Here is a 20,866-nt window from a genome sequence, read left to right as displayed (position 1 = left end):
CCAATCCAGGAGTAGTCCGTATGTTCAAAGACATTGGTAGTTAATCATGCCACCCGGAGATACTCAAACCACGTAATTATGTAGCAAGGAGCCACCCAAGCAACCACATATACGCACCCACCGGGCAAGGGCAAGTACGGGTTAAGCTTAACACTTCCCACGTCATTTACGAGCTCGGTTTACATCACATATAGTTTAGGTGTCCACGTTACCTAAACATCATCACATATCATTTTTTTACGTGTAGGCCCTTAAACGTGCACGTGTCATGGCAACTTAATAATTCTAGTGAACTAGATGAACAAGCCATGTAATCATGCACATTTCACATATCATCAACATATATCACATTTCAATTCATCTTAAGACATTACATATCATTTTATAGCATATCATTACATCTCATATATTGCATGACATTTCATAGCATATCATTACATATCATCTTTCATTACATAACATATCTCATTACATAATGTATTTCATAACAACTCAAAGCATTTCATATCATATCATAACGTATCATATCAATGGGGTAGCATTCCAGGCTTCAATATGCATATACATAGCCCATATCACCTCCCGTATGATCCCGAATACCCATAAGCAAACAAGATACCATTTGGGGAAGTTATTTTATAAAAACTATGTTTTTATTGAACTCTCAGCGTGTCAAAGTAGTGTATCTTACCTGATGACGAGCACAACGATCAATAAGCAACTTTAAAGTGTCCTGTATGTGTTCCCGACTACCTATAATCATTAAATGATTATTAACAATCTAATCACCTTTTTACTTATGATCATAACCAAGCTTTAAATACTTGACCCATGTCAATGCTTGATTCAACAAAGATCCAACCATTAGATTAGAGTTCACTAAACTCAACAAAACTTGACCTTCGCTCACTATATTAACCATCTGAACACTTTTAGTTTTGATTCATCTTTAAAGGATATTAAAATTGGAAAATAGACTCTCCCACGATTTCGTGGATAGCTTATTCGTCAAAAACGGAGTTACGGTTCAAAAGTTATGATCGTTTAAAAATGTTAACAAAAATCAGTCTCTAACGGGAGTTACGAAAATTTGTAACGGGAGTTAAAGGCCTAACGGGAGTTACGAAAATTTGTAACGGGAGTTACAGTGCAGGTGTTATCACAAGTTACCCAGCTAACGGGAGTTACACAATCGTAACGAATGTTACGACGACCAGACGTGAAAAACAACCATTTAACCTCCAAAACCCAACCAAACATATCCCAAACGACCCCAAACCTTATGAACGACTTTTGTACCCCAAAATCATCATTTTAAGACCATAATGATGCAATGAAATCATTTATTAATCCATACTTGATTTTCATCACAATAATAAACGTTTTAGGTTACCGAATCGACAAAACAGACGATTTTCAAACGATTAATACACCCTATGGTACAGATCTGATATGATACTTATAATGACTCCGTTATATCATAAAAATATCAGGAACAAGATTATACCTTCTGGAATCCCCAACACACCAATAGATTGCAATAACGGTTACCGGGTAACCCAAAATCAACGATTCTAGCAATGAAAAGCATATAATCGATCAAGATCAGGCATGAACGAATTTATTAGATGTAAATGACCAATAATCAGTATGTATTTCGATCCATACCTTGAATATGATTAGAAGATCGAATTATAAGCCCTAAGTCTCTCCGAATCAAGCGGGAATCGATGAAACTGAATCAAGAATGATAATGGAGGCACACCCAAACTTACACACACTTAATTCTAGAGAAAATGAGGTATTAGGGTTCCCTAACCCCCTCCAAAACCGTCCACCTTTTAGCCAAACAACCAAAGTGCCCTTAACTTGTATCTAGCGGTCGTTAAAGCTCAAATTAACGAACCGGAAACTTAGTCGACTAAATGAGCACCTTATATACCGACCGACAACTATAACAACATCTTATGATCATTAATAATTCGTTCAAGTACAACATTAATCCTTGAAGCCACAATAGTTAATTACTTAGCTAATTAAGCAACTAACGATGTCAAAGTCAATTGACGTTCAAGGTCAAAGTCAAAGATAGAGAAGTTTAGGATGTTACACACACTTTTCTAAGCATACACTTATGACTCTCAACTTTACATTCTTTCATTTAATGTCCTTCTACTTCACATCTTAACACATTAGGCTTGAATGACTTAATGGGAATACCTATCGACACATGAAACACATCATAAACATCTTAAACACATTAGCACATCAATAATTAAGGCATTAAAGCCTCACACATATAGCACATTAAACACATATAAACATTAAATCTGCTATAGACTTGACGACCACGAAGTGTTAACTTAACGACTCAAGTCAACCATTAAATAAAAGTTCAGGATGTTACAATATTAATTTCTATGTCTTAAATGTTTTTAAGTTATTTTAAATTTACAATTCGTTTATATTTTACAATACAGTTTTCGTAGACCCCGTATACTACCTTCCTTCAGTTACTACCTCCAGATTATACGGATGGTCAACACATATGGCCATACTTTGGCGTGTTGATACATTGGTAGGAGGTGGAACCACATTTAGCACAGAGAGTTGCTAGACAGTTTGGAATTATACAAACCATTCCAAATGAAGTTGGTTTGTTGGAACCAAAACAGTGGCTTGACCTTCGTAGACTCCTTAAGGGGAGAAAACCTATGGTTGACTGGGGTGTAAGAAACAGTAAATATGTTGACGAATGGGACAACCGACATCAACGGCTCCACCTAGGAGATGAGGGGCCCACCACTGAGGTGGGCTATATGCGGTGGTATTAGGACCGTACTGTGTTGATCATCGGTAAACCAGGTCAGCCCCAACGTGAAGGCAAATACCCTGTCTGGGGGTTAATCAACAGCTGTATGTAAGTATTTTCTTTAAAAAAATAAAAGTTGCTAAAATTTTTTTATAAAATTGTTACTATTTTTTTATAAAATAGTAAAAACATCATCAAAGCTAACATAATACGATACTAAAAAACTATATAAACTTTTTAACGGAAACCATCTTTAGCTTGCAATTTATAATATGTCGCAAAGTCGATTTTTCAGTCAATCAACTTTAGCAGTTTCTCAAGTTCATAAGTTATTTCTTCGAAACGTGGTAATGTCGTTTCAAGATATTCACTATGCATTTCTTCACTTATAATAATTTCGCTGCCCCGTCATCTATATCCTTTATACATTGCGCTTTCAATGCATGAAATGTTACTATACGAGGTGATGATGGATCAGATGACGACAAAGAATCCATTATCTGTTTTAAATTGTTTGAAGGTTATAAGTGAATTTAGGGTATGCAAACTTAGATGTGGATTTTTTGTAAAGTAACACATATCATGCATTGATATATACATATATATATATACACGACATTCATCCAAATTATTGAAGCTGCATGTGAATCTGTCGTGCCTTGTCAACTTCAACCTGTTGCGTCTGCTCCTCAACTGTGCGACACGCGAGGCCGGTAGTGCCACTGCCGGTCTCGCTTTGAAATCGCGAGTCCGGTAGTGCCAATGCAGGTCTCACTCTGAATACGTGAGTCCGGCAGTGGCAATGCAAGTTTCCTTGTTTTACAGTTTTTTTGGAACAAGAACTTATTTGACAAAATCACCTCCTCAAATGCCCATTTCAAGAAATTTTTCTTGTTTAAAAGTTTGAACAATCCAACGGCCAGAATCCTTAGCTTTAGACACGTGTAGGGACCAAGGGCAACTTGGTTTTGGGGAAATGGCTTCTTTGCCCTTTCTTGTCTCCCTATCTTGAGATTCATTTCCTTTATTTAAAATTTCTTCTTTATTATCTTTTGTGGACCCTACTTTCTTCTTCACTGGTAGCTTTTGAGCACCCTTGTAACTTGGTGTTTGTCTAAAGCATTTTGCCCTAATCCTTTTACCATCATTGCTAACCACTTTGATATCCCTTCTTGTATCAACTGCGGACTATTTTAGCAATACCTTCACCTGATCTTTGCTACCAAATGACTGTCCAATATGGAATGGTGGTTTATAAAGTTGATTGCTTGTAGACTGATATTCAACCTTCAATTGTCTAATCTTCTTCTTTATGTTTGACACTTCTGGATCAGAATCATACCCACTGGTATACTCATCAAAATCCAATGTTATTACTTCATCACCCACAGTTAGTTCTCCAACACCTAACTCTACTCCTTTTCTAATCCAATTGACATCAAGTCTTTGAAATGTTCCATCAAACTTAGACATGTCCACTTTTACATCCTAAATCATGTCACTCTTTTCCACTGGAAACTCTTCTTCTATAGTTGACTGCTTTGCTTCAGTAGCATCTAACTCATCCTTTGCTTCAGTAGCTGTAACACCCGACAAATTTCAGGTCAATTAAACTCAACAATTTCTTACAAATCTTATTTAAACATGTAGTTATTTAAATACATACGTGTACACAAACATCTAACACACTAACCTAACCGTTTGTCAAGTTTGGTTTTTGTTAGCATCTTTGTAACTTTATGCCAAAAATTTATAAAGGAGACCCTGCCAAAGCTAATTTTATTGGTGTTATGTATTATAATATAACATACCAAAATTTGGGGTGACATTAAATATATGCACTCATACGGATATCTTAATATGTGTAGCTAGACCATTAGTAGATATACCTTTAGACTACTAGCTATTTAGACAAATGTCTAATAAAATGTCAAAATCTCAAATGTGTATTAAAAGTATATATTTCATGTCTAAAATAATAATTTGGCTAAATCATTTTCATTAATATTTTTTTTACGATACACTTGGAAGTTTATAAACCATTTAAATCATATTTAAGGGGTATACACTTAAACTATACCGGAGCGAATATGCACGCATGATTTATATAATACCTATTCACTTTAAATAACTAAAAGCTATCCAATATAAATAGGAGACATAAACCGAAAACATACCTAATCAATTATTACCACTACACATATTTTATAACAAACGAAAAAGTGATTGATGACTAAAAGCATTATCTTAGTAAATTAAATAAAATATTTTCGGAAGACACCAAACCGCCCCATTCTAAATTATTAACACTAACATTTTTATAATAACAATGTCAAAGTCACATTATTACTTGTCAGACATTCTTGATAAATAAATAGCATGAGCATTTCCTATTGTTACGCAAACAATTTCCTTTTTCTCCTTGTGACTTTCGTACAACAACAGAAAACGAGAAAGAAAATTCCCATAAAACACCTCTTGATAACATTAAATAATCATAATAACATGAATAACATGTAAAGATTTAAACTATGGAGATTCGAGCATAGATGGTGGTGCGAACAGCCCTTAAAGGCTTTGAAAGATGTGACCCAACAACGTAGCCAGATCATCTTTTTTTTTTCTTTAATTCTTGATCATCAAAGGTCCGGGCGAACGCGACGTTGACACTATGTATAACCCATTTCTTATGTTTATTCTACGTGTAATGAGGTGAGTTTCCATATTCCCCTTTTCAATTATTTATACATTTATTTGGGGACTGAGATACATGCATAAAAACTACTTGTTATACTTATATGTATATTTGCAGAGTCATATTATATGTAATGTACTTATATGTATATTTACAAAATTATATATTATATGATATATTTTGTAACTACACTTTGTTTTACCGTTGGGGTAAAATACAAATTCTTTACTGTTATGTTGAACACAAGAACACTAGAAATGTATACATGGTTGATTCTAAGTTGCTCAGTTCACCCAAAGTCCTCTCAATCATGAACGATTAATTATGGAAACATAAACGCGGGTATATTGAATAGTACTATTGCGGTAGGCACCCTCATCCGGGTTGGTCATGCCAACTGGATAAACGGATGCATATATATCTGGAAAACTTAGAGTACCCTGAACAAGGTACCTACTTAGAGGCAATCAAACACACACTTGTCTAGTTTCGGTTCATGAGTTAAGAACTTGATGTATACGGGATCTACTCTTACATTATATTTGATCCATTGTGTTTGATCAAATGGCTATACGACATTGTGGAAAGACAATGGTCGCACTTGAAAACTTGTGGTTCATACTTTATATTTTTATATACAAAAACATATGACTCTTTGCTTTATATTGTATCATAACCACCTAACATTGCGGTAAGGCAATGATCACTCTGAACTCTGATATTTTGAGAATCTATATTTTCCATATAAAAACTTATGGAACTCACCAACTTTATGTTGACATGTTTTAGCATGTATTCTCAGGTAATTAAAAGACACTCTATGTGCATGGGACCTCTTGAAACTGCATATTACATGATGGATTATGGCCTACCGATAAACTTTAGTAAAGATTCGTCAGTTTGCTAAAGTCTTTTTCTATTACTTAATATTGTTTAATATTGAATAAATGTTTTCAATAACAATAACGTTTTCGCATGTTGTAATATAAATTTGTGAACAATGGTTTGATATAAATGTATTTGGAAAACGACAACGTTTTCGTGTCGTTCAGTATATCTTGTGTTGTGAATCTATGTACGTCGCACCGCGTCTAGGGCGGGTGTGACAGATTGGTATCAGAGCACAAGTTATAGTGAACTAGGTTGCAAATTGACGGACCTTGACTATAACCCTACTTAGAACAGAACCTACAACCGTTACCTGATTATATATGCTTGAAATATACATCGTTTACGTACTCGTGCTTTACTAGAATTTATATTAGAAAATAAGTTATAGTAATCTGGGTTGCATATTGATGAACCTAGACTATAACCTCGCATAGAACAATACCTATGTACATGCATATCTATACTGATTGATATTTCTACTTGACTACTTGCTATATGATGCTTTATAGTAGCATATGGAGCTATTTAACGAATTCGACTCAAGGTGTTGTAATATATAATCATAATACTGACTGCAGCTGTAATGTATGTAATTGAGCTTAACTATGTGTTTTAGTGTGTGTTAATGGAGGTCGTGTGTGTGTAAGTGTGTGTGAATGCCCAGAGAGAAAAGTAAATGTGTGTGGAAAGATTGGATAGCATGAATTGTGTTAAAGTTACAATTCAAAGCTATGGAGGGGGATTTATATACTCCTATAGAATTTACACTAGTCCCCCTTCCATACTTATAAGAAATACAAACAAATACAAAGTATTATCAACATACAAATCAACTACTAGAAATTATATTTCTAACAATCTCCCCCTTAGTAGTGATTTGTCAAAAATGTATCCAAGATTCAACAGTCTTTAAGCTCGAGTCCTTGGTCTGTTTTCATGTGGATGCCAGAACTAATTGTTACCTTCAGGTTTGTCTTCGGGGACCACCATGTTTGCTTCATACTCTCTAGGAGGAATGTTGTGTGATCCCAAAACATTACTAGGTTTATACTTGATCCAGCATCCTCCTCTTCTTCTCTCAACGTACTTGGATTTCTTAACATTCTTTGCCTCCCTTATCATTCTAATACTCTCTCTGAAACCCAGCCTTTTATCAATCTTGCTGATTACCTTATCAAGTAGAGCTTTCTTTTGATCTGACTCTTCAACTTCAGATAAGCATAACAGCACATTCTTGCAGAATTCCAGGGTTCCATCTGAGTCAGAAGCAAGGTCGCACATTTTAAGAAAGATCTTCTTTTTCCTGTTGTTAAGAAATATTACTTCAAGTGTTGGTTTCTCGAGAACATGACCAATATTCAACCTTTCTAGATCTTCCGTGTAAAGACTTTGATCTGGATACGGAACATTAATCTTCCTCTTAACCAACTCAAACCCAATTTGAAAATCTTCCAATGATGCATGTTGAATTACGCTGGACATGTATCTCTTCACTGCATCAAAGGCAATAAGATCTTCACGATATCTTTGAATAGCATTCACATAGTGGTTGTAGAGAAAAATTATGTCATCAACCGGCAGAAGTTTGAAGTGAGCTTCATTGAATCTATAAATCAAGACATTTTCTCTCTTGACATGAAAACAAGGTATAGAGATGTGAGTCTTTCTTATCAAGATCACTCTGATTAGCACCACGATCCTGTACTTCCTCTGATCTTCAAGTATGCTTGGATTGTAGATATCGACAAGTTTAAGGAGAGATCTGTATTCTTCAACTTGTTTTGGATCCTTAAACTTGTACATAGCAGCAAATTCCGGTCTTCCTACTTTCACAACTTTAGTAGCTCCGCAGAACATTGGAAATGCTCTTTCCTCCAAGAATCTCGACTTGATAGCAGCTTGCTTTGGCTTAATGCCAAGTGCAACCAGTCTCGCTTGATCTCTGAGGAAGTACCCCCTATTCACAAAGTTCCATTGTTCTTCGGTTAGTTCTGTAGGGAAGTAGTCAGGAAGTAGTTCTTCTTCAGAAATGATAGCTTCTCTTACCACTTGTTTAAATGTTGACTTTTTGAAATCTTGAAAAACTACTTCTGGAGTTTTTCTCAGCTCATCAAACCCTTTAAAATCATTAAAAGAGTATTGCTTTGGAGTTGACACAGATGGAATTGTTGACTCTTCAGCTTCATTTCTTCCTGAAGTACCAGTGGTAAAATAATCAAGATCAGCGAATTCTTCAAACACTGGTTCATCAGTAGATCTTTGAGTCTCAACAAATTCCGAAACACTCAACACTATGTTGTCTTTAATTGCTTCTGCGTCAGCCTCTCCTTTGGCAAATTCAACTAAAGCCTCATCTACTATATCTTCATCAATAAACTCTTTTTCCTCCTCTCCTTCTATCTCTCCCATCCTAAACACATCTTCTAACCTTTTCCTTATTTCCTCCCTGTACTCAACATTCTCAACTTCTTCAATATTCAAACCAAGTCCTGTCCACATTTCATCAGATCTAGCTCTACACTCGGCTAATCTATCCAACTCAGCCTGATCATCCTCAACCACCAACTCAGCCTGATCATCCTCAACCACCAACTCAGCCTGATCATCCTCAAACACTTCTTCTTGTCCACCTTCATTCCTTTCCCCTATCTTTACATCACATTGGTTTCTTCAACTCTTACCGAAGTATCATCTTCATTGGCTTGACCATCTCCTTGGTTTCCCCCCTCGGGGTGATCATCGGAATCGGGATCATCCCGTCTGGTAGAAACTGAGGCCGGTCGGCAAGACTCAAGAGCAATTAATCTTAGCTTGAAAGCAGCAAGTTTGGCATCATATTCAGCCTTCTGAGTTTGTACTTGCTCTTTCAAAGCTTGGACTTGACGTGCATGCTCTAATTCTCTATCCCTCAACTCCAGTGCATTCAACACTCCCCTATCAATCATATTAATGCTATCACCTTCAGCCCTCAAGATATTTAATAAATGATTGCATGTGTTGTCTTTTTCTTGTTGTTTAGAGGTTGATGAAGTTTTTTGGGGTGTTTGTGTTGTTGGAGTTGGTGTTGGTGTTTGAAGTGATGGTGGAACCAACTCGGAGGTTGTTGGCACACTTGTGGTGTGACCTAAACCAGCTGAAGTTGTTTCAATATTTCCTGCAGATCCTTGGGGTAAACCCTCTCCAGCAGTTTTGGATTCAGTGGCTTCACAACCAGTATCAAGTTGTATCCTAGACTATGATAAATCACTGTCCGGGACTTGTTGTTGGGTAACACCACTCACAACACTGGGGTCACTAAGAATGCCGGTTAATACAGTCTCAGGTTGATCCTGAGAAACAACAGTGTCACCTTGGCGTTCGTACTGTCTCTCAATCTAGGTTTGAGAACTGTTGCCTGCGGCTAAAGCTGGCACGATGTTAGCTAAGGCAAGACTTCTAAGCTGTCCTAGAGGGTCACACAAAGTGGTCTCCTCTCCGCTTGTTCCGGCATCAGTACTAATCTGAGCTTGCAGGTCCGTGTCCCTAGGAGATCTAGACTCAAGTGCATGAACTGAAGGCGAGAGGTGGGGCTAGTCCTCTCTGATTTCGACACTCTCATCCTCGAAATGAGGAGAGTGTGGTGAGCGTAGTTGTTCCCCGCGCCTTTGTGAGACTAACTCCTGTTGTGAGGAATCATAATGGTTGGGAGAGTTTTGTGCATGCAAGATTGGGGAGCTCTCGACTTCTACCCTAGGGTTGTCATCCCGGCTACACTCTTGTGTTTCAACTATTGGAGGGCTAACGTTTTCTTTTTGCCCTTGTCCTAGCCCGGACCTCTCAACCTCTCTTGTATTTTCAACTCCTCCCTCATTCCTTCCTTGTTCCTCTGGTGCAACTGCATCTCCAGTTCCCTGATCCTAAAAAATAACATCTGATATCACACTTGCAATGGTTTGTGTGATATGGTCATCATCAAAGTCCGTCGAGGTACCAAAAGATTGATCAATAGCAACTGTACCCGACTCTTCTCCCTGCAAACTAGAAGATGAAGCAGAATGTCTCTTCTTGTGCTTCTTCTTGGTGATTTTCAATACACCAGATTTGGATTTAATTCTTCGAGCTTGCATCTTTAATCTTCTCCCAGGAATGGGAGCAGGGATGTTTGATGTTGGTTCAAGAATTGTTGACAATTGTGGTGGAGAAAGAATTGGTTGAATCGGAGAAGAAATAAAAGAAAGTGGTGTAGAAGGTGTTGTTGGAATTGATTGTGTTGATTGTGATGGTGGTGGTGTTGTTTGAGAAGATGATATATTTAGGGTGATGGGAGATTCAAATGATACTTTTTCAGTTTTGTCCTTGGTTGCTCAACAGTCCCCTCTCCTCTATCCCCTCTTTTTCTTTTTGATATCCTAGGACCCTCACTTGGCGACCTATGCACAGTTGGGGTAGGAGTTTGTTGGCTTTCAGACCCCAGAACTGTGTCTATCCACTCTCTATAACTCCTAAGATGGGGACTGTTAGCCGGTACAAGATTGAGTAAAAATGGTGGAATAGGAAAAGGTTTAGTAACATCACTCCCTGTGCCTCTGAGATTTGACTTACACATTGCAATGACACATTTGAAGGAGTCATCTAACTTGGGAATTACATCTGTAGAATCAAGAACATCTTCAATCAACAATGTGAAGAATATGATGTACGGGATGTATTTCTTCTCTTGTTTGTCTTTAGCTTTGACAACTTGTGCCATCTTCTCCCAGACAATCTTGGCATAGTCACACTCCACATTATGGATGACTGCATAGTATAATGACAATGAATGTTTTGTCATAGCATCAATCCCTTTCTAAGAGGGCATCTCTTCAAATGATGGCAGTTCTTCATATTTTTCTTGTTTCGGAAACCCCAAGATAGATCTGAACTGTTCCAGATTTAACTTGCATAAATAGTACTTTCCTTCTGATTCTAAGGTATACTAGAAGTAGTCTTCGGATTTCTTTCTCTTGTCAGCCTTTGTGTACACAATAGATTCCGACAAGTCGAAGAAATACTTTTCTGGAACTATAGCTCCATTAGTGAGAGCTATGTTCAATAAATGATGATTCAGAATCTCAGTGATGATTGGGAATTTGGATGCAAATGGTATGTGCAAAGCTTGATTAGCTTGCATCTTCATTGAGGCACCTTCTTCAAACATGGATATCTTTTTATGATTTTTTAAGAAAAAACCTGAAATAAAACCAAATTGACCAAAATTTGACCAGAAAAGTAACTTTAGACATCACACAAAGATATATACACATTATAACAAATTAGACACATTATTTTTACAAATACAATGTTTCGTAGATATATATAAGACAACAATGGTAGTACACAAAGGCGTTCAATACCTTGCTTCTCACCCTAATATATATAAAAAAACATTATAATTTATAGAATCACATAAGTATTGAATGATAAGATAACAAAGGTAGTACACAAAGGCGTTCAATACCTTGCTTCTTACCCTAATACTCATGAAAACTATAAATGACATAGACAAGAATTTTTAGACAATAAAGAAACATTGACAAAGTTAGGTGTTTGCCAAGCTTACTGCTCGACAGATAGCATAAAAGGAAAAATTTTGCCCAGTAACATTACAAGTATGAAAAATGGTTTTGAAACAGATTTTGGCAACTTGTAAGATTTGCTGAGCAAAAACTTCGGTAGTCAGAAGAAATGCATTCCAGTGTGAATGTCGATGAAGTCTAAGATATGTCAAGCAAATACCTCGGCGTATAGAACAAATAGATTGGACTTCACTTTGAATATATGAAAAATCGTTTGATTAAACAACAAGAATGTTGCCAATTGATAAAGGATCATTTCAAGGAAAAAAAAATTGGTTTCAAGTCATTTTGGAAAGACTTTAACTGTTTGCCGAGCAAAATGCTCTGCAAATAGTATAATTTGAAAAATATGACATAGAAACTTTTTCAAGAAAATTGTGATTTGCCGAGCTCATTGCTCTGCAAATTGCTCAAATGACTTAGAAAAATTTTCATGTAAAATGTGTTATTTGTCGAGCTTAGAGCTCTGCAAACAGCTCTATTCAAGAAAAACTTATAAAAATTGTTTCAAGGAAATCACCTGAAAACATTCAAGTACAAAGTTCTGTAAACAAGGTATTTTGGAAAAGATTTATATTGATTTGCCGAGCAAAATGCTCTGCAAATTAGAACTTTGGTACTTTGGATAAATTTTCATGAAACACTGGAATTAGTCGAATTCAAAGCTCTGCATTCATTTGAAATCCTTTGAATGGGTTTTGAGAAATCAATGGTTTGCCGAGCAAACACCTCGGCAAATGGCAATCATGATCATGTTATTTATCCCTTGTGAAAGTTTGAGGGTTAGGTTAAACACTTTTAAAGTATGCCGAGTAAAGAGCTCTGCATATAGTTGAAAAACACTTGAAAGAGATTTATGAAAACACTTGTTTGCCGAGCAAACATCTCGGAATCCTTTATTAAAGATGGATATTTACAAGCCCAGAAATTATGAAGGTTTGAAGATGACCGTTGACACTTGTTAAGTATGCCGAGCTAAAACTTCGGCACTTAGAACAAATTCAAACCAGTTTTCCAGCATATACCCAAACCTTCAAAAACCAACCCAGAAATTTTAATCTGATGAGAAAAAGAGCAGATTAAAAGGATAAACAACACTTATAAAGCCTAAACATGCATCTAAGTTCATCAAACAATACATCAAAACATCACAAAACTCATAACAAACATGATCAGTTCATATAGGCATTTAATCAAACATTTGGTATTCATACTAGAAACAAGAATTTCTACCTTTAAAACACAATGATATGTTGATGAGAAGATATGGAATGGACTTAGAAACACTCTGAGAACACAACCCTCTTAAGATATAACCCAAACGAATCAACAAATTGATATACAAATTTATATGAAAGTGATCGGATGATGATGAGAGAACAAAAAAATTTTTTTTGAATTTGAAAAACATTAAATGAGCCCCGCCCATTCCTTTTTCCTTTTAAGTTCAAACTCGGGTCATGGGTCTGGGTATGACCCGCGTGTCTACCCAGATTATATCTAATGGGCTTTCAAAAATTCGTGGGCTTCATGAAACAACTGGGCTTAAGATCTTTTTGGGTACTGAAACAACAAACAAAAAAAAAATTGGCTTAAAAAAAACAGAAAATTTTAAAAAAAAATTATAAAATAAATTGAAAACATAACATAAAATTTTTTTTTGTCTTTTTGTCTTTTTATCTTTTCTAATTTTGTATTTAGTTTTCCAATTTAAGAACAAAAACACACAAATAAAAGTAAAATATAAACACAATATAACAAACAAAACAAAATAAAAAAAATATTTACATGCATTTGCATACTCCCCCTCGAATTAAGTATATAAGTGAAAAATTAATTTACAAACTCCCCCTAAAATCATGCATTCTACCCTTTTTCTCCCCCTCAAACATTGCATGTAATAACAAGTAAAACACATCAATGTTTGAAACAGAAAATGTACATAGAATACATAGTATGAAAGCAATTAAGTTTGTAAAACAAGCATTCCAAGTTTGGTTTTTAGAAAATTGAACCTTTGTTCATCCAGTGGTTTAGTGAAAAGGTCAGCCAACTGGTAGTCAGTAGGGACAAAGTAGAGTTCAATGTCACATTTCTCAACATGATCTTTAATAAAATGGTACCAAACATCTATGTGCTTGGTTTTAGTATGCTGTACTGGATTGCAGGATATTGCAATAGCACTCTTGGAGTCACAATAGATAGGAATTCTCTCAAACTCAAATCCATAGTCAGTTAATTGTGTCTTCATCCAAAGAACTTGTGAACAACAGCTAGCTGCAGCAACATATTCAGCTTCTACAGTAGATGTGGATACACAATTCTACTTTTTTGAGGACCAACTTACCAACCTATCCCCTAAAAACTGTACACTTCCCTAAGTGCTCTTTCTATCTAACTTACAACCTGCATGGTCAGCATCCGAGTATGCAACTAATTGAAAGCCGGTATCCTTTGGATACCACAAACCAAGGTTCACTGTGCGTTTAAGGTAATGGAAAATCCGCTTGACGGCCTGAAAATGACTTTCTTTGGGATTGGCCTCGTACCTTGCACACATACATGTGGAAAACATAATATCCGGGCGACTAACAGTCAAATACATGAGTGACCCTATCATACTGCGATATTTCTTTTGATCAAAAGATTTATCATTTAGATCCGCATGAATTTTTGTTTGAGTCTCCAAGGGTGTTCCAATTGGTTGACAATTTATCATATCAAACTTTTTCAACATTTCAAGGATATACTTATTTTGACAAATAAATGTACCATTGGACAATTGTTTGACTTGAAGACCAAGGAAAAAGTTTAATTCACCCATCATACTCATTTCAAACTTGATAATCATTAGTGCAGAAAAATTCTTGCAGTACTTAGGGTTAGTCGACCCAAAAATTATATCATCAACATATATCTGGATTAGAATAATGTCACTACCTTGTCTTTTAATGAACAAGGTAGTATCAATTGAACCTTTATCGAATCCAGATTTCAAGAGAAAAGTAGTGAGAGCGTCATACCATGCACGAGGAGCTTGTTTCAAACCATACAAGGCCATATCTAACCTGTAGACATAATCCGGATGTGCAGAGTTCACAAAACCTTCTGGTTGATCAACATAGACTTCTTCCTTGAGAACTCCATTCAAAAATGTTGTTTTAACATCCATCTGATATACAGTACAGTTCTTGTAAGCAACATAGGCAAGAAACATACGTATTGCTTCAATTCGTGAAATAAGGGCAAACGTCTCATCATAATCTATGCCATCTTGTTGACAATATCCCTTTGCAACCAAACGTGCTTTGTTTCGTACAACAACTCCATTTTCATCCTTTTTGTTCTTGAAGATCTACTTTGTTTTGATTGGTTCTTTGTTCTTGTAAGGATTCGGAACCAATCTCCACACTTGAAGTCTCTCAAATTGATTGAGTTCCTTCTACATAGCTTTCACCCAATATGGATAACTGAGTGCTTCATTCACTGTTTTTGGCTCAACTATACTCAGGAAATTCACAAACATGCATTCATTCACAGATGCAGATCTTGTCTGTATTCCTGAATCTGGATTGGCAATTATTTGAGAAATCGGATGAGATCTAGTCCATTTGGTCGAATGAGGAAGAGGTTCTTGTGGATCATTTAATTCTTCAGTATCAATGAACATCGGAGTATGTTGTGCAGTTACTTGCTCAAATGAAGTTGCTAGTGGTTCAACAAAGTCTTCAGTGGCATAAACTTCTAGGTTAGTTGCAGGATTTGTCACTTGAGAAATATGAGAATGTGGACCTTGTAACTCAGAAGTGGCAGTATGAAGATGAGATTCAGATGATGGAGAAGATATATCTGAATTGAGTGATGGTGATGACTCATCGTCTCCATTTGGTGCTGAAGAATTATTCATGGTACTGGAAACTGCATTTGTAACTAAACCGGGTTCAGACATTCTTGGATGATCATGGTAAAATTCTTCAAACAAAATATCCAAATCCTCTATGGTTTGAGTACTGAATTGAGATTTGACATTGGAAGCGGTTATTGTTGCGGAAGCTTGTGGTCGATTAAGTTCGGGTCTTGAACTATTTTGTTCAATAACAATTCCAGAGAGTTCATCAAATCGAACTTCATACTCTCAACTATCTTCTTCGTCCGACGATTGTACACAAGATATGCAATCGATTCTCTTAAGTAACCAATAAAATATGCCTCATCACCTTTTGGTTCAAATTTACCCAAATTGTCTCGATCATTGAGAACATAACAAACACATCCAAAAATGTGTAAGAAGTTCACATTGGGGTTTCTTTTATTGATCACCTCATATGGAGTTTTGTCAAATCTCTTATTGATAATGGACCTATTCTGAGTAAAACAAGCAGTAGCTACAGCTTTAACCCAAAGATTTGGAGGCAGTTTTGAATAGGCAAGCATTGTTCTAGCTGCTTCAACGAGAGTGCAATTTCGAAGTTCAACTACTCCATTTTGTTGAGGTGTTCTTGTGGCAGAAAATTTATGAGTAATCCCTAGCGATTTAAAGAAAGAATTAATTATTGCATTCTTGAATTTTGTGCCATTGTCGGAACGAACAATTCAAACTGAGGATTGAAGATTGATTTGGGTTTGTTTGATGAAATATCAATGATTTCCTTTGGAGCATCACTTTTAGCATGAAGAAAGAAAACCCAAGTGTAACGAGAAAAATCATTAACAATCACAAGAATGTATCCTTTTCCATGAATGCTTTTAACTTTCATTGGTCCACTTAAATCCATATGCAAAAGATGCAAAGGACCTTCGGTACTCGGATATTTCTTTGGTTTGTGAGATGCCTTCTTCATCTTGCCAAAAGCACAAGCTGGACAAACATGTTCACTCTCGTACTTGTAATCAGGAAGACCTTCAACAAGTTGTTTGTCTACTAAAGCATTGATAGTTTGAAAATTAAGATAGACAAACGACGATGCCATAACCATGAATTTTGTGCAGAGGCTTTTGAGAGAAGGCAAATGTCAGAATCTAGATTTGGAACATTATTCAGATCAATGGTGAACAAATTATTGTCCCTTGTTCCAGTGAGAATATCTACCCCGTCTGCGGTTTGAACTTGAAGATCATTGTCACAGAATTGTCCAACACTAAAAAGATTGTGACCTAATCCTTCAACATAGGAAAATCTCTTGATAGTAATTCCATTCTTGACAATGTCCCCATAACTAAGAATAGGGGCAATATGATCATTTCCAAATTCGACCGTTCCCATAAACTTCTCAACAAAATTGGTGAGTATTGACTTATTGCCAGTCATGTGACAAGAACATCCCGAGTCAACATACCATACACAAATCAGACAAGTTATGATGTTAAGGTTCCCACATATACTGGGTCCTTGCGGGTGAGAGAGATAAAATGCAAATACACATATACATATACAATACAAACAAGAGCACACAAACATGAATTTATTCAAAAATAACAAGTAAACACACATAATTGTTCAAATTTGACATACGAATTACAGAAACAAACAGAGTTTAAACACAAGTTTTGATACAAGCGGGAGTAGTTCTAGATGTATTAGCCCTATCTAATGAATTTGATCTACGAACAATCCACACTTGTTTGATTTGAGTTGAAATGCCATCAAGCTTGATTTTTCTAGAAGCATGTAAAAATTTATCTTTAGGAATCCATTTACTGCTACTAGTTAAGCACACATCACCTTAAACATGAACATTCTTTAAATTAGAAAACAAGTTTTTCTTTGAGTTCTTGCCAGGATTCTTCTTGATTGTTTCACTGCTCACTTGACTTTTCTTAATATTATTAGGTGACAACCAACCATACTGATCTTTTGTTTAGTAATCCATGTGGTTGTGTCTCTAACTACCTTCAAAGTGGACTTAGAGGTCGTCTGAGGCTTCCTAGGAGTACTAGATGTTGTGTGACTCTTCGGTTGTGTGTTACCTAATAATTCATTCTGCACCTTCTTTGAACACTTGTGAGGTTTCACATCTCTTGGTGACTCATTTTTAGTTTTGATTTTAATTGGTTTTTAGTCACCAGTGGCCTTGACAACTTGAAAAACTTTTGTGACTTTTGGTTTTGTCTTCTTACCTTGTTGGGTATGTACAGAAGAGTATGATTTTGGATTCTTTATCTCAGCAAAGGCAGGTTTGTTTTCCTTTTTCTCAAAGATTTTTTCAAAGTCAGGAGTAAATTTATGATTCCTATTCATAAATTTATGATTCTTTATCCAATTTCATACTCAATTCAGTCAACTTTGTCAGACTTGAGTTTTGGTTAAATGATTGTGATGCTTTTTCTTTGTCCAAAAATGATTGAAGTTTCAATTTTGTCAAAGTTAGTTCCACTTTAACTTTATTTAGTTCCTCAACCACTTTTATTCGTTGTTCCTTTTCCTTTTCAAATTTTTTGATCGCATCATTAAATTCATTAAAGTAAGTTTGAGTGTCCTCTGAAAACTTAGGAATTGATGTATCAAAATAAATATCAGTTGGATCAACAGAAAAATCATCACATTCATCTTGAGCACAGTCAGTTTGAACAGAAACATTCACAACTTCAAGATCAGTTTGAACAGATGCATTCAAAATTTCACAGATAGAACAAGTAGACTGATTTGAAGTTTTAATGTTTTTAGAATTTATTTTCTCAGGTTCATTCATGATTTCACATACAGAACACCCTGGTTGGTCACAAATTTAAGTGTTTGTCTTGGATGGGTTTCTTTTGTTATCACAGTGATTTTGAGTCTTCAGATTTTCTATGAGTGCATGTTTTTCATCAAGAGACTTTTTCAAATCATCAATTTCTTTTTCCAAAACACTTTGTGGTATATAAGGTCTGACAATTTCAGGTTTTGGAAATGAAGTTGAATCATCCAAAGGTTTTTCCCTAAAACACTCAAGTATTTCAGGAACCTCTACCTCATGATTATCTTTATTGTTTTATCTGATGAAAATAGCCTCCAAAAGCCCTAAAAAACTCTGGAAAGTCGAGAATAGGGTTTTGGTGTGAGTTCTTCTAAGTATTTATACTCTAAGCAAAAGTCTATTGTTTCCCGTCCAGCAGGTGCGACGCACCTGTTGATGAGGTGCGGCGCACCATCTGATCATCCTTCACTTGAACAATGGGTGTGGCACACTCCTATATAACACTTCCTCTCGGGTTCCTTGAGTGCGGCGCACCAATGTATAAGGTGCGGCGCACCATCTGTAAATCTTCTCCAATTCGTCATTTTTACTTCCAAGTGTTACTTGAGCCATCCGTAAGCACACTTTAGGCCTCCAGTTGTCGTTTTCTTCAGTCTTATGCCATAATGCCTGCTAATATTCTGAGAACACTAACAAATACCATAAACGCACCAAATGTATACAAAAACGACACATAAAACATGCTAGAACAACTACATTCGTTGTGGGAAATGAGTATAAAATACGACACATCAAATCCCCCCGCACTTAAGCATTGCTTGTCCTCAAGCAAATCCAAGCTGAAAATCATAAAATACCTTGGCACATTATGGAACCACATTTCAATAATCAAAAAGAAGCTCAACCATAAAATGAAAGAGATGGTTAGGCAGTTTTAATCTTAAATGAAAACCAGAATGTTTGACAATATCTGACTGATACACAAGCCTTAATAACACGACTAAGCACAAATGAACGAATAAGTGATATCTCGCCTATCCTACTCCAAGTAACTTACTTTTGGGGTTGAATATTTGAATAATCACTCAATAGCCAATTCGTGATGCATACTCTTTTAACCATAGGCCTGTACTAGGTTCGTTCCTTCATCGCCAAGGTGCTAGCACCCTATAACGTCTATCAGGATAGGACTTTAAGGGTTGTAACATAAGGCTAAACAGGGTAAAGAAATTTGGGTAAACAAATAGTGTTAACAAAGAACTAACACAACATTTAACAAAGTTTTCACATATAGTCTAGTCCAAACAATCCCATGTCATTAGTTGCCAACGGTCCACATCCCAAGAAGTTCTCCCGACCATAACCCCAATAGAACGATCAAAAACCGACACCATTGTAGTGTATGACAATCAAACATCTTATCAACTAAATCGAACCAATGTTGACTTAAGCAAATTTGCCAACCTTATAATAATACCAAAGAATATAACATTACACAATCCTCTTGTTGGTGTAAATGATTAACCAACTTACAAAAATGATTTGACCAAAAATGAGAAATACCAACTGACAGCCCAAGCTTCTTTTTCGATTTTTTCTATTTTTTTTCTCTTTTTCTGTTTTTAAATTCTTTTATTCTTTTTATTCAATTTTTTTTTGTGAGCTACTTTTACTCTGACTAATTGGTATTCTCTTAAATAATATTGAAACAGTGACAAATCATTTACAAAATATGCTAAGATGAATAATCCAAATTCGATCCAAATTATGACGTAATCAAACTATCCTCATTAGATGAGAATATCCCAACTCGACATAACAAAACCAAACCCAAACCATCCACTAGCAAAGACAACCAATGACCCACCAAGACTTCGACTATCGGTATGGCGAGGGAAGAATTATATTTATGGTGGATTTAATACAAAGAACAGGCTGATGATAACATGTTTTCTATCGTTTCTTGCACTAAAGGTGAGTGCAACATAAGGGTTTTAAACGGGTGGTTCACTAACCGGTGTAGTTAGCTACTAAGCACATTACAAAACATGCACATAACAGATTTTTACGAAACAAGGGTGAAACATACAAAGAACAAAGGTTTAATTCTAAATTTGCCTCTTCTTCATCTAGAAAACCGCGAAACGATCAACCAGGACAAGTTCTAGAATCAACGCTATCACCGGCATACTCATAG

Source organism: Erigeron canadensis, chromosome 1 (genome assembly GCF_010389155.1).
Source record: "Erigeron canadensis isolate Cc75 chromosome 1, C_canadensis_v1, whole genome shotgun sequence".
Taxonomy (NCBI): Eukaryota; Viridiplantae; Streptophyta; class Magnoliopsida; order Asterales; family Asteraceae; genus Erigeron; species Erigeron canadensis.
The sequence above is the reverse complement of the archived record's forward strand: the minus strand, read 5'-3'. Positions refer to the sequence as shown.